Genomic DNA, 16,250 nt, shown 5'->3' on the forward strand with positions numbered 1-16,250 from the left:
ACAATGTTGTAAGGTTCTCGTTCAGAAGGGGATGAAGCTGGAATCGCACTTCAAAATTTCTGTGAATGGAAACTGACTCATCTTGGGCCACCTGAGGTCACAAACCTGATCCTTTCAGGGGCGCTGGGGCCCCCGGGGGGTCATTCCTTAGCCCACTCTCCAGAAAGTGCAGCTGTCAAAAAATACCTTCATTAGCACAAATATCCTAATATTTTCACACCAACTGACAGGCACAAAGCAACAATTGTAAATTAAATGGCTTTATAAGGAATCTAAGCACAACAGATCTGGGCAATTTCGATCTGCTCCCAGGAAGTAATACCAGAACTTGAAGATGGATGCTGGCAAGTCCAGGACCGGGTCGGCGAGGAACAGAAGCGGCACCTTGAGGCCGGACGCGCAGCCGGCTGGCTCAGCTCCTCCGGTACCCGCCCCCAGGCGATGACGGTTCAGTGTCTATTTTCAGCAGGAGAGGGAAGACTGCTCTCCCAATTGCCGCTTGCAAGAAAGCACTATGAGCAGACCCATGTTGAGGACAATTTTCCAGGAGGTCACAGATGGCTCTGACTCCTTCGGTGGACCCTAATTTTCCACCCCAGAAAGGATGTGTATGAAATGACTCCGAGCCTATTTGCAGACCCACCCGTTCTGCAGTTTCCGGACCTCCGCGGGAGTTCTAACAAGAAGTCCTGGTACCGGACCTACTTCCACGTGGTGGAAACGAGGAGTGAAAAATCCATGTAGCCATTGGCTGTAGGAGTACAAACAAGAAGGAAGGATTTAGTAGTAGAATATCTCTGACTGGATTTATGTTATATAGAAACACTTTTTCTACTTGTCTTTCTTATCTGTTATCTCAGAGTTACAAGATAGTCACATTAAAACAAATACAGCATCATAGAAAAATTAACGTTATTGTAATATTACCGAATAAATGATAATATAAACATAACACATGTAAATATGTATTAATAACTTTCTTGTATTAGTCTAGGGGTTCTTTTGATTACTTTGCATGGTATATTAAGTGATTTATAAAGTTGAACTCTAACATTTTTCAATAGACAAATGTTATTGCATATATCTTAAGGTAATTTGCTTAAAATTTTCAGAAATTTGCAAGTCTTTCATGTTTTAAAACATCCTTGCTTTCTTTCTGAATGTATTTATCATTCAGTCGCCCCTGAGCGATGGTTACATTAGCACATTATAGTAGCATGTTTTAAAATATGCTGTTATAAATTTATAGAGTAGGGGTATGGTTTAACTCTAGGAATATTAATTAGGAATAAAATTTATTTGTCAATTTTTATCATTCTAATATTAATGTAGTCTAAGAGCAATATACTTTCATGCTCTTTTTTAAGTTTATTTATTTATCTTGAGAGAGAGTGTGAGAGCACGTAGCAGGGGAGGGGCAGAGAGAGGGAGAGACAGAACCCAAGGAGGCTCCCAGCTGTCAGCACCGAGCCCAACACCCACAACCCGTGAGATCATGACCTGAGCCAAAATCAAGAGTCAGTTGCTTCACCGAGGGAGCCACCCAGGAGCCCCAATGTTCTACCTTAAAGTTCAAAGACGTTAGTTCAATTTTATTGTCTATAACACTGACATTTCCAATGAGTATGCTTATTTATGTGTGCAAATTTCAAAAACTACAAAAGAGAATAAGAAAGCAAATAAATCAGATTGCAGTATTTTGATACATTTAATACTGCATTGCAACATTGATGAAAGTGGAAGTTTGGGGCTCAAGAGTGAATGGCTAGGAAAGAATTCCTGAGACATTTTGGTGCAAACAGGTGATTTTGTTGCAGCGCAGAACAGGGCATGTGGGCAGAAAGAGCTGCGCTGGGTTGTGAGGAGTAACTGATTATATACTGGTAAATTTGTGGGCAGAGGGGTGCTAGAGATAAAGTAGGTTTCTAAGCAATTTGAAGCAAGGCTTTTTAGGACCTTGAGGGGCTAGCTGCAGTTAAGGTTACTTTTAGTCTTTAATAAAACATAAACCTGAAGGCACTAAGGCAGCCATTAGCTCCCTGAAGAAGGTCAGGCTGTGCATGTTTTAGGTATCTATCACTGGGCTGCAAGCCGTAAGGAGATTTAATTCAAAGTACATTTTTCTTGCCTTTATTCTCTTCATCAATATGATTTTAATGCTCGCATATTTTCTGCAAGAATTCATGTTTAAAACTAAAGAAATTGCTTATGTTTAGCAAAAAGCAGCTAATTGAGACATCTCAAGGTAAATGATTTACGAATATTCATCATTAGATATTTTGATAAGAGTTTCTTGACATTTACATACCTTACTAGTTAGTCGGTGTGGTAGATACACACTGTTAATTGTTAATTAATATTTTCTCCTCCCACCCCACCCTCATGGGTATCCTGAACCTTTCTGACCCTTGACTTTGGGCTTGGCCATGTGGCTTGTTTGATCAATGGGAGATTAGGAGGACGTGATCATCAGAGGCTGGAAAGCACCAGTACAATTGAATTCGTCTTCCTGCACTTTTGCTGTCGACATGAGAGCATGCCTGGGCCGGCTTGTGGGTAAGTGAAGCCCATCGGCCTCTGATGAGCTGCCCCAGATAACAGACACACAAGAAAAAATACATGCTTGTTTCTTGAGGCACTGAGTTTGGGGATGGTTGGTTACGCAACATTACTTTGGCAATAGATAATGTAGAGGCCACTTGCAGGGCAACCAGCTTGAACAATGGAAACCTGAATAAGAGAAAGGGCCCACAGCCGTGGCTGAGCTATGTGGAAGCAGACAATGCAAAGGGGTTCATTAAACGGACCCCCCTCGAAATAGCCATAGGCCCTAACTGACCAATTAAACCAGGCACAGTTCCCAAGATTACCACACAGGGTTAATCCATACAGTCCCGTACACTCCCTCACCCCACCCTATATTTGTGGCCCCTCACCACCACCTCAGTGCAGACAGTCTCTTCTTTACTGCTCTACCCACAGCTCCCTTTTTATGTATTCAATACACTACTGTCTCTTGTGTTCTGCGTTGGGTGAATTCTTTCACCACGTGGGCCATCAACCTCCACCTGATCAGAGAGCCACACAGACAATCAATATGGACACCAATAAGAAATGCAGGGGACAGACTGCCCTGCCTGGGTTTGAGTCCCAGCTCTACCACAGACTATGTGTTTCCTCTGCCCATTTAATCTCTCTGAACCCGTTTTGCAGCCTTTTCTAACTTGGAACATAAAAACAGAAGGCTCCAGAAAGCAGCTTCTCTGGGAGAAAAAGAACTTTGCACTAATTGGCAAGTTTGACAATGTGGAAATTATATTGAGGGACTAATTGAGGTTGTAGGAGGATTTAATGATGGTTATGAAGAAAAATATATAAACGAAAAAGAAAGGAGTCAATGATCACCTTCATGAAAAGCAAAAGTTATATAAAAAGGAAACACATAGTCACGACTTGGCTTGACAATAAACAATCATGATCATTTCAATGCTGAGTACTGATAGAAACAAAACTCATGCTATTTCTAAGTCGAAAGGAAGGAGCAATGGGAATATCATGGCGCTATATTTAAAAAAATGTTTTAACATTTATTATTAAGAGACAGAAAGACAGAGCATGAACATTGAAGGGGCAGAGAGAGAGGGAGACATAGACTCTGAAGGAGGCTCCAGGCTCTGAGCTGTCAGCACAGACCCCGATGCGGGGCTTGCTTGAACCCACAAACTATGAGACCATGACCTGAGCCGAAGTCAAACACTTAACTGACTGAGCCACCCAGGTGCCCCACATGGCACTATATTTATATTTACCTTCAAATTTCTCAACCTTAGCACTTAGACATTTTGGGCCACATACGTCTTTATTGTGGGAGACTATTCTGTGCATTGAAGGATATTTAACAACATCCCTGCTCTACTAGAAGCCGGTACCTCCCCCTTGTTGAAAAACCCTGGTGTGCACTAGAGAGCAAGATGTAACACCTAAAACTGTTGAGGTTTTTAAGATATAAAAGTGTGTGTTGGGTCCTCTGGCTGGCTCCGTCGGAAGCGCATGAGACTCCTGATCTCAGAGTCACGAGTTCAAGCCCCACACTAAGTGTAGAGATTACTAAAACAGATAAATAAAAATTTTTAAAAAAAGATATGCAAGTGTGTTTTAGTTACTGATTTTGCACCATCTGTTCCTCATGCGAGAAGTCCATTCCCGCTTGCATTCTCTGGAAGCCTGGAGCACGAGAAATGCCCACGTTCAACTGTGCTCTGTAATCAAATTTAGACTTACCATTTCGTCAGGCCAAAAAAGACTCCTTAGATTAATAATAATATGACTACATCAGTTTTCTAGGGCTACTGTAATAAATCACCATAAACTTGGTGGCTTAAAACGGCAGAAATATATTTTCTTACAGAAATGACCAGAGCAAGAAGCTTTTACATTTTTAGACAAAGACACAAGCTTGCAAACAACGGACAAAGCAAAGGGGTGTGGGTGTGGGTAGTAAATGGCAAAGAAGCAACTAGAAAGATAAGGGTTTGTTTAACAAAATTTATTTGCAGATTTCTCTAGTCTTTGGATTGATAGGAGTCTGTCTCCAACAAAAGAAATATTTATTTCCTGCCTTTGGGTAAAAAAGGGCAACTTTTTCTACATTTACTACTTCTTAATTTGCTTCAGCCTGAAAAAAAATTTATGTCAAAAATTATGAGAGACTATTGAATACTGAAAATGAACCATGGACTGAATGGGGAAGGGGAGGGAGGGAAGGGGCTGATGGTCATGGTGGGGGGCACTTGTGGGGGAGAAGCACTGGGTGTATTATGGAAACCAATTTGAAAATAAACTATTTAAAAAAAAAAAAGGAGGTGACATATTCTGGCTTCCCTCACACGCATATAACCTCCTTTCCCTTGCTCGTCTCTCCCTTGTACGTCTTTCCAAAACTCCAAACCCGGAAAACTCAGCTCTGTCTATTCCACACCTTCAAGCCACTGATGATGGAGAGAAAGGAACTAAAGAGACTTATATTAAGTGTAGAACTCAAAATTTAAAAAATTTTTTTAATGTCTTTTATTTATTTTCTGAGAGACCCAGAGAGACAGTGCGAGCAGGGGAGGGTCAGAGAGAGGGAGACACAGAATCCGAAGCAGGCTCCAGCACAGAGCCTGACGCGGGACTTGAACCCACGAACCCCAAGATCATGACCTGAGCCGAGGCCAGATGCTTAACCGACTGAGCCTCCCAGGCGCCCCAGAACTCAAAATTTAAGAGCACCCAATGCACTAGATAAGTAGTTCTCATACTATTTTATAGTCTTTTGTGTTTCTAGACTCAATTCCAACATGTTGGGGGCAGGGAGGTGGCGTGGGAGGCCTTCCGCACACCACAAGCAATTCTTGGACACCAGCAGGGTGTCTGAAATTCAATATAATTTAACTTAATTCTGACACTACCTACCCAAAGATAACATTAGACTCCACAGGTTGAAGGCTTGCCCCCATCCCACCCCCCTGCAGATGACTGTCACAAGCCCAGATTGTCACCTGTATTTATGACTAACTGACTCTAAGATCAGACATCCCAAAGACCTCCTCCTCAGGTTTGATTGATTTGCTAGAACAGCTCCCAGAACTTAGAGAAACATTTTACTTACTAGATCACTGGTTTATTACAATAGGATATAACTTGGGAGCACCAGATGGAAGAAATGCACAGGGCAAGGTATGGAGGGAGGCCAGAAATTCCATGCCCTCTCACAGCATGCCACCCTCCCCTAATCTCCATGAGTTCACCAACCTGGAAGCTCTCTGACTCCTATTCTTTTGGGTTTCTGTGACGGCTTCATTAAATAGACAGGACTGATTAAATCGTTAGTCATTGGTTCAGTCTCCAGTGCTGTCCCTCAACCCTGGAACCACAGAGTGGGTTCTCCTGTTAACCAGCCCCCATTCCTACATCCCTATGAGATTACCAAAAGCATCTAATTAACATAACAAGAGACGCATCTGTTGCTCTCATCACTTAGGAAAATCCAAGGATTTTAGGAACTTTGTTCCAGAAATGGGAGAAAGACCAAACACATATATCTTACTATAAATCACAATATCACACACACACAGCTTCTCCTTTTGCCTCAAAGCTCTGATACCCTTTCTCCTGTTTTCACATCAGATGGTGACCTTGCTTCTTAGGCACTAAGAAAACAGAGGCATTCAGAAGAGAGTGTTCTCATCTTCCTCCCTGCTATCAACCAAACCATCAGCCTCCCTACATCTACAAATCCACATAGTCTGGCTTTCCTCCTATTTTTAAGAGTAAACATCTGTGTTCCAGTATAAAGCCAACTCCTCGCTGGTGCACTGTCCCCGACCACTTCTTATAAGCTTCAAGGACTTTGCTCCTACAGTAATCCCCTTACCTCCTATATCATCAAATTTTCTGTCTCCATTAGATCGTACTCATCAGTTGACATACTTAAATAGCACCCTTCTTTAAAAAAAATAAACAAAACAAAATGCCCCGCGACTTCACAACTCTGTCTACTCATTGCCTGTTCCCCTTCACAGCAAACTTTTCTGAGAACGAGGTCTCTACATTTTCACAGTTCATTCTCTGGTGAATCCACTCCGGTGAGATTTTGTCTCCACTGTTCATGGAGATTGCTCTTTGTAAAGTCACCAAAGACCTCCAAGTAGCTAAGTTGGTGGCCAGCCAGTCACGTCTTCCCTGACCTCCCCACAGCAAGGGCAGCCATGGGGCCAACACCATGCTCTCCTGGTGCCTCTTTAGTGCACGTTTGCAGCTGTGTGTAATTGACTCCACTCGAGTCTCCTACATTCTTCCCTTCGGTATAACTTCAGCAAAGCCTCAGGGCTTGTTTTGTTGTGTTGTGTAGTTTTTTTTAGAGAGAGAGAGAAAGTACAAAAGCCAGGGAGAGGGGCAGAGAGAGAGAGAGAATCGCAAGCAGTCTCCACACTGTCAGCACGGAGCCTGACGTGGGGCTCCATCCCACAACCCTGGGATCATGACCTGAGCTGAAATCAAGAGTTGGTGGCTCAACTAACTGGGCCACCCAGGCTCCCTTCTTTCTTTCTTTTTTTTTTTTAAAGCACAGATATTAGTCCTTTATTTGAAAATTTCCAACAGCTCCCCATTCCCTTTGGTTCACCTAAAATTTCTTTGTTCAAGGCCTGTTTCCACATGGGGGGCTGACTGTGGCATCCTGCACCCAAAAGTTAGTCAAAACCTCTGCCTCCTGGGGTGCCTGAGTGGCTCAGTCGGTTAAGTGTCCGACTCTTGTTTTCAGCTTGGGTCATGATCTCACCATTGGCAGGAGACCAGAGTCAGGCTCTGCACTGACAGCACAGAGCCTGCTTGGGATTCTCTCTGTCTCTCTGCCCCTCCTCTGCTCACACTGTCTCATTTCCTCTCAAAATAAATAAACATGTTTTAAAAACACATAAAAAATAAATTTCCATCTCCCTAAAAGTCTTATCTGAAGAGGAAAGAGACCAAGTGTGGGGACAGGGATTTTTTCTTTAGCCTTTCCAAGGCCAACCTTCCGCATCCCAGCTTCTGGCCCAAACCCCTGTCTCTTCAGGAATTGACACTAATATTCACTTCTTCAGAAAAGGCCTCTTCCTCCAAAGCCTGGGAGTGTGGATTTACACTTTGCCTTCATCAGGGTATCCAGGTCAGAATAGAAGAAGTGGAGTCAAATCCTGGGTTCCAATCCCCACTCTGCCAAGTACCAACTCCGTGAAGTTGAGCAGGTGACTAAATCCACTCCCCTTTCCGCTTCTGCCTTTGTAAAATAGGGATAATAACAGTACTTACTTCATGCGGTAGATGTAAGGATGGAGTGAGATAACAGATGTGGAACACTGGAAACGGGGCTCAAGATAGAGCAAGCGTTCATAACATTAACTAGCTGTGATGCTAATGCAGAAATATTCCTGCCGCCCATTCACAGGACACCCCAAGTAGCCAGGAGAAATGTTCTCTGGCGAGAACACTCATCATGGAAGACTGAGTCAGAGTACCTTTATTAGGCTGAAAAGGAACATGAAACCAGCGTGTGGCAGAACCTTGACCTGCACATGAAGTAATCCCCATGCTGCACTGCAAAAACTCACTTAGGAATGACGGGTTTCCACCTTCCCTCGTCTCCAGTCCCCTCACCTCATCCCCATTGAGAATGCAAAGCTATCGACCTTCCCTCTTCACCAGGATCCTTTGAAGTTCAAGATTTACTCTAATCTTTAGTGGAGCCTCAGGGCCTCAGTAATTCATCTGCTCCTTTTATTATGCCTCAGTGTTTCTGATCAAACGGAATTTGAGCAGAAGACAGAATCCATCCTGTCAAACAGCAAACAAAGAAACTCTCATAATAGCCCAGTGTTCTCCCATAGCCTCCAGCCTTAGGTGTCCTGGAATGCTCCTGCCCTGTAGACAGGCACTGAACTGTCTTGAATATAGAAAAGAGACAAGTAAGAGTGAAAGGGTAGTTGGGCTGTTAAATGTATCTGTGTCATGAGTACGATGATTGTTAAGCTTTCAAAAATGCTTTACACGTATAGCTGGGTTGGTAGATAGGTCAGCAAGTTTTTTCTGTCAAAGTCTGGATAGTAAATATTTTAGGTTATACTGTCTCAGTCTCAACTACTCAGCTCTGCCAGCGTGAGGGAAAGCAACCCAAGGCAATAAATAAGCATGGGTTTGACTGTGTTCCAGTGATAGGCTATTTACAAAAGGAGGAGTGTATTTGGCCCAAGGGCCATAACTTGCTAAACAGTGGCCTAGTATAAACTTTCTCAAGGTGGGGCACCTGGGTGGCTCAGTCAGTTAAGCATCTGACTTTGGCTTACGTCAAGATCTCATGGTTCATGGGCTTGAACCCTGCATCAGGCTCTGTACTGACAGTGAGGAGCCTGCTTGGGATTCTCTTATCTCTTTCCCTCTCTCTCTCTGTTCCTCCCGACATGTACTTTCTCTCTGTCTCAAAATAAATAAATACACTTTAAAGGAAGAAAAAGTTTGTCAATCTGAAGTCATTGTCCATGCCACCTTCCTGATTTTTTTCTAAACCTATGTACCTCTATAATCATATTGATTATGAAATTATTAAAGCTTGCTCTTTTTAAATAAACTGATTATAAAATAAAAATAATATTACTACCATAGAAGGAAAATGAGTATTCCTAGTACCCAAAAGGTAACCTTAAAAAAAACTAAGTGCAATTAAAACAAAACATTGCAATTAATATGCTAGTTGAGAGGCACCAGGGTGGCTCAGTCAGTTAAGTGTCCAACTTCAGCTCAGGTAATGATCTCGCAGACGGTGAGTTCGAGCCCCACAACAGGCTCTGTGCTGACAGCTCAGCTCTGTCTCTCGGTCTCTCAAAAATAAATAAACCTTAAAAAATTTCTTTTAGGGGCGCCTGGGTGGCTCAGTTGGTTAAGCCTCTGACTTCGGCTCAGGTCAGATCTCACGTTCGTGGGTTCGAGCCCCGCGTCAGGCTCTGTGCTGACAGCTAGCTCAGAGCCTGGAGCCTGCTTCCGGTTCTGTGTCTCCTTCTCTCTCTGCCCCTCCCCCTCTCATGCTCTGCCTCTCTCTGTATCAAAAAATTAATAAAACATTAAAAAAATTTAAAAAAAGAATAGTTTTTCTTTAGTTTCCTTTTTCAATCTAGAGAAATGGCTTCCAACTAATACTGAAAAGAGTTTTTATAATATTGTTTAAAAAATACACAGAGGAGCGCCTGGATGGTTGAGTCAGTTAAGCATCCCACTCTTGATTTTGGCTCAGGTCATGATCTCACAGTTCGTGGGTTCGAGCCCCGCATCAGGCTCTGTGCTGACAGCTAGCTCAGAGCCTGGAGCCTGCTTCTGGTTCTGTGTCTGCTTCTCTCTCTGCCCCTCCCCCTCTCATGCTCTGTCTCTCTCTGTATCAAAAATAAATAAAACATTAAAAAAAATTAACAAAAATTTCTTTTAAATGCTAGTTGAAATCTGAAGAATAAGATTTACTGCGGAAGGTAAGGTCATTAACAAAGCTAGTCTCATGCTGTGCCTCCTTGCTCCAACTGCCTTCTCTACCTTAGCCATGGTGACCTTCTTAAAGCGCTTTCTTGCATTATCCCTGCCACCAGAGTGTGTGTTTACATGCTATTTTATGTGTGCACAGTGTTTCTACACACGTTATTTTGCTTACTTGGAGTGCTTGTTCCCACTTCTATCCTGGTAACTTTTAATCCACTGGGGAATCTTTTCCCTTGAATAAGTCAGACCTCCTATTATAGCTGTTCCTAGACCAGCAGGCCATCCGTTGGAAGGATATGTCACAAATGCCATTTTATATTGGCTGGGAAATTATTGGCTTATTTTCTTACTCCCCTTCTATACAGTGTTCTGTTTGAGGTCAAGAGATCAAAATCTAATTCTGTAACTTACCACGGAGCAACTTCTGAGAAATAATTATTGTGCTGGGGGAATATATGGAATAATTAAGATTTTTAAAAATATAAATCAAGTCAATTCTGATTGCAACTTTTCTTTTTTGTAATCTGAATCTACATTTTATCTGTGAGGCTCTCTAAATTCATATTCTTAAAACTAGTTAAGAGCCGTCAACTTCTTAATAAGGGGAAAAATGGTTTGCTATTTCCAGCAAAGCCGGAGATTAAAATTATTCCCTCAAAATAAGAAAAAGAAAAGTTGAGTGATTCTAGGCCACTTTGAGGTTTAGCTTTCTTTAAATATTCCCAGATGTCACCGTTCCAATGTCAGGATCCCTTTCTTTCTTGATTAGTACCCTCACATCTCATGAGACCTCCTGAGAAGTCAATTTAATGCTTTAAAACAAATACATAGTTCTTAAAATGAAAAATATTTATGTCCATACTATCCAAAATGATCTCATATTTTACAACTGTGCCATGCATACTTGGGAACAGTGCCAAGTTAAACAGCAAAATTTTGGTTGGAAGCTGATCTGGGAATCCTACTTCTGCTGTTTACTGACATGTGAGTAATCCGCGTTTCCTTACCTGTGACATGTGAGTAATAAAAGCTACCTCACAGAAGTTAAATATTAAAAATTCAGCTGGGTAAATTTTAAAGATCTCATTGGCTTCATTGATTCATGAATCAGGCAGCACTGAACAAGTAGAGGCGTGCCCCAAAGGGCTAAAGAAAGGGAAAGCTTTTAAGGCCATGACAAGGAAATCTTAAAAATTAAAAAGGATTATTTCAGGTGAGGTCACCCTCCTTTGAGGGCAATAAGATCTTACCGGGTGGATTGCTTCATCTCACTTTGGGTGATGGAAGGGTCCATGTGACAGATTACCTTATCAATGCTGACCAGAAAATTCCTGACTGACCTATTTAAAAGTACATTTTAAACAGAGATTGAAACTGCAATGAAGTTACGTATTAACCTAATTTGGTTTGGTGCCATGACCTAGCACAAGTGACTCCATTTTGGGTCTCTGGTTTTCTTTTTGACACAGGACTATTCTAGGTATTCTGTTAGAATGATAATGTGGAATAAATACTAAGCCCAAGATCTTACCAGTATATGATAAGCACTAAATAAATATTCAATACTGCTGCTAGTGTTACTTATATATTTACATGCTACATTATCTTAAATGAAGATGAAGAAAAATGTTAAGCATATCAAGAACATTTTTAATTGAGAAAAAAAGAATTATCCTATATATCTTTTCTGACTTAAAATACAGCATCATTTCTTCAATACTTTTTTTTGCTTTCATTGAGTACAAAATTTAAAAATCATTCAGAAAACAATTCTATGATAATAAAACTCATTTTCACATACAAGCAACATAAATGCAGATTAAAAAAAGAACAGAAATGTAAATGCTGCTAACTTGTAGATCTAGAGTTGATATTTAAAAAGTTGGTTGCGGGGAAATTTGTGGCACTTTTAGTATTTTTAAAAGTGTTGTTTTAGGGACACCTGGGTGGCTCAGTTGGTTGTGTCTGACTTTTGATTTCAGCTCAGGTCATGATCTCGTGTATTTATTATTCTTGTACTTATTTTTTTTCTTAATGCTAAACCAAATTTAACTCAGTCAACTAAGAAGCACCAAATTTTTTATAAGAGCATAAACTTATTTATTTTAATATCTATTCCATACTTCTACTAAATTGGTGTTTAAATCATAGCACACAGCCAAAGAAGCCCATCAATCCAACATTTGCCCTGAGTATTATATTAATGGACTTTCTTATCTGTGAAGAATGTCAGAAACATTGAAAATGGTAACGCCCAACAATTACAGTGTTTAATATTTGCCTTCCATTGTTCTAAGAATTTGTCAATTGTAACTCATTTTATCCCCCTAACAACCTTATTGTTATTCACATGATACAGCTAAGATACTGAGAAATAGAGTTTGAACAACATGCCCAAGGTCACGGTTAGTCGGTGGTGGATCTAGGATTTGATCTAAGTGATCCCGTAGCAGACCCTGCCCTATTGACCACTCAGTAACCAGTTCATCTTCCAGGAGAATTCTTAAGCAATAGACAGCACACAACATAAGGCAGTCTTTTTTATGGAGACAATGCTAGGTATTTGAGAGTTTCTTTTTTTTTAAATCATATTGAACCAAAGTCAGCTTCCCTGTGTCTTAGACCCAGTGGTCTTCATACTTCCATCTAGAACAACATAGAATAGTCAGGAGTCAGAGGTCTTTGAGAGGAAAGAAACCTTAAGTTTCTTTCAGAGGTGTTTCTTCATTTAAATGAGAGGCAACTGAATGATTAGCAAGGAAACAATGTCATGGATGGGCAGGGGGTCACACCCACCCACGATCCTGATGTAAGCCAGGGTTCTGCTATTTAGGAAAAGTCATTCCCAGAAGCTGATTGTGTAAGGTAGTCTTTGTGTGGAAATTCTTTCCGGTTTCCTGGCACCTTTTATTAAATTATAGCTTGTGCCAGAGTAAGGATATAGAGAGTACAACTGTTGGTGCCAGTGTAATCTTTTTCTTTTTTATGTTTATTTACTTATTTCTGAGAATCTTAGGCAGGTCCTGCACTGTCAGCACAGAGTCAGACCCGGGGCTTGGGCTCACGAACCTCGAGATCATGACCTGAGCCTAAATCAAGAGTCAGATGCTCAAAAGACTGAGCCACACAGGCACCCTCGTACCAGTGTAATCTCTTAAAGTATAAGAGAAAGGCTATGAGGTCCCACTGCTTGTTTCTATCTGTAGACTCTCTGTCCACCACCAAGCCTAGAGAATTAGTTATTCTATTAAGGGAGCAGGTGAGCTTCCATGCAGCATGCTAATACTTTTAGCTTTTCAACAATTACATTATACCTTATAATTATGATAAACTTCAAATTAATTAAAATGCTCAAGAGTTTTTCAGACTTCTCAACTATATATATACCACACCAGTTTGGATTATATATATATTTTTAATGTTTTTATTTATTTTTGAGAGAGACTGAGCAAGGAACCAGCAGAGAGAGAGGAAGACAGAGGATCCAAACCAGGCTTGGTGCTGATAGCAGAGAGCCAGAGGCTGGGCTCAAACTCAGGAGCTGTGATATCATGTCCTGAGCTCAAGTTGGACAGTTAACCAACTGAGCCACCCAGATGCTCCCAGATTATATTTTGTAACCAAAATATAAAATCTCACAATTTTTCAATTAAAGTTCTTTTCCCCCTGATGTTTCAGTATGTCAAGATCATACAGCCAATCTTAGTTTGATTGATTGTAGTGCTAGTCTGCCCTCTTTTAGTTTTGGTCACATTCAAATTGGACAAACATGGTATTATGTTTTCAATCAAATCATTTGTAAAAAGATAAATAATATAAGGTCAAGGATAAAACCCTGCTTTATTTATTTGATCTGCTTTGATATGAATTCATTTCATATTATCCAGTACATATTTCATCATCAAGTCCTCAAGGTTATCATAGGAGGCTTATCAAATGGCTTGCTGAATTTACAGTATACTATGTTTATATCATTCTCTGATAACTTAGTAACAGTTCTTGAAAAATAGAAAGAAGATAAATCAGTTAGGGGTGCCTAGGTGGCTCAATCAGTTAAGTGTCCAACTTCTGTTCAGGTCATGATCTCATGGTCCATGAATTTGAGCCCCGCATCAGGCTCTCTGCTGCTAGCTCAGAGCCTGGAGCCTGCTTCAGATTCTGTATCCCTCTCTCTCTCTCTCTGCCCCTCCCCCCACTCATTCTCTGTCTCTTTCTCTCTCTCTCCTTCTCTCTCTCTCTCAAAAATTAAAAAATTTTTTATTTTAATAAGTTAATTTGTTTTCAAATCTATCATATGGTTCTTGTGATCAATGTATTCCATTCTAAAATATCAAACTATCTGCATAATACTCATTCTTAACTTTTTACCAAGAATCAGTTTAGTACTAATAGATTTAACTCTCCCATTAAAAAAATATATATGAACAGTATTAGTTCATCAATTCATTTTCTTTTTATAGAAGAGAAAAAAAACCCAGCAGCATACCCAGTAGATTTTCCACTGACATGGCCTTTTGTTTATTCTAGAGATTTGGCGACAACAGCAGAGCAATAGAGATAAAAGCCAATGATCAGAAATAGCCTTCCTCTGCTCCAGTAGTCCTCAGATATAAATGACCATCAGTGCCAAGTGAGGAGTGTTCCTTAACTTGTTGGCTAACTTTTTTTTTTAATGTTTATTTATTGTTGAGACAGAGAGATAGAGCATGAGCAGGGGAGGAGCAGAGAGAAAGAGTGAGACACAGAATCCAAAGCAGGCTCCAGGCTCTGAGCTATCAGCACAGAGCCTGATGTGGGGCTCGAACTCATCAATCATGAGATCATGACCTGAGCTGAAGTTGAATGCTCAACCAACTGAGCCATCCAGGAGCCCCTTAATAGACATTCCTTGGGTCCATCCCCCAGTACTCTGATTCAGCAGACAAGGGAAGAGATCCAGAAATCCTCCAGTAGGTTTTTTTTAATTAATTAATTTTTATTTGAGAGAGAGAGAAGAAGGGGGGAAGGGACAGAAGGAGAGAGAGAAAATTTCAAGTAGACTCCATGCTTAGCATGAAGCCCATTGCTGGACTCAATCCAATGGCCCTGGGATCAAGAGCCGAAATCAAGAGTCTGACTGAGCCATCCAGGCGCTCTCCACCCTGTCTTTCTAACAAACAGCAGAGTTTGGAGGCTATCATGCTCATACTTCTATTTTCTTTCTTGGATATGATGCAGCAAAGCATTTAATTAGAGAACTAATATAATTACTGTTTTTCATAGATTCCAAGACATTTTTATGCATGTTAATATTTTTTATTAGGGTCTTTCTTACAATTGATCATTTAATGGAGAACTTGTTTTTCTTTCTTACTGGAACTTAAAATGGTGCTGCATCTTACAAAGATGGAGGACTAAATTCAATGAAATATGGCATTACAAGTTGTAAATTAAATACACTGTCTCAGAATCAGAAATTTATCTTTAACCTTTACGTTCTTGACAAATAAATACATGTCTTTGGATACAAGGTGGAAGTAGCTTAGGACATGGAAGAGGAATGCCACATTTCCTTAGAATTACTGGAAGAAATCAGCACTCTTTGTACTGCAAGAAAAGCCAATGCTGTCTAGGGTTTCAGTAGCAAAAACTGAGAAAAAAATAAATGAGCAGGGTCCATGAGGAATGATAGGCTATTCCAACTTCTCAGCTTAAAGTGGTTATGAGTGAGTTTTTGATAATAGTAACGTGAAAATTATGTTTAATAAGTTGCAGAGGATGAAAGTTTATTTCTGTGTAGCAGCCTTTTATTTTCTTGCCTTCAGGAAAGCTTCCTAGACAGGAGATAATAAAAGTAATAAACAGGGGCCAGACTGCGGCATGGCAACAGGCATATACAACAGTATAGTTTGTACAGTGAAACAGAGTCCGGCAGGAAAAAAAGAACTGACCAGGAACACTTAATTGTATGAAGGAAGAAAATGAAAAAGAGTAGGGGTGCGGGGGACCAGCCCACGCACCAGAGTCTAAGGGTCTCTGAGTAGGGGGCTGGTGTCGGCGAAATATCTATAAGAAAGAACACAGACAACATGAATGGTGGAAGAGACCACACTTTACTGTGAAACTTGGTGTCTTATATACCATAGGTGATTACATCATTTTCCTAATGATTACATTGTTTGTTACTTCCAGAAAAATTATTATTTCCATGGTAGCAAAAACAGAAAATCAGA

The 16,250-nt window shown here is 40.6% G+C and overlaps 1 long non-coding RNA gene across 1 annotated transcript in view; it reads right to left on the reverse strand.

Moving 5' to 3' along the window:
- Positions 1 to 264: 264 nt before the first annotated feature.
- LOC115305403 overlaps positions 265 to 16,250 on the reverse strand; it is a 21,686-nt gene continuing 5,700 nt past the window's right edge. Inside the window, exon 3 of the long non-coding RNA XR_003914766.1 lies at positions 265 to 751. This is a non-coding gene — a long non-coding RNA (uncharacterized LOC115305403). The remainder of the gene's footprint in view (positions 752 to 16,250) is intronic.

This window comes from Suricata suricatta, chromosome 2, assembly GCF_006229205.1.
Source record: "Suricata suricatta isolate VVHF042 chromosome 2, meerkat_22Aug2017_6uvM2_HiC, whole genome shotgun sequence".
Classification (NCBI taxonomy): domain Eukaryota; kingdom Metazoa; phylum Chordata; class Mammalia; order Carnivora; family Herpestidae; genus Suricata; species Suricata suricatta.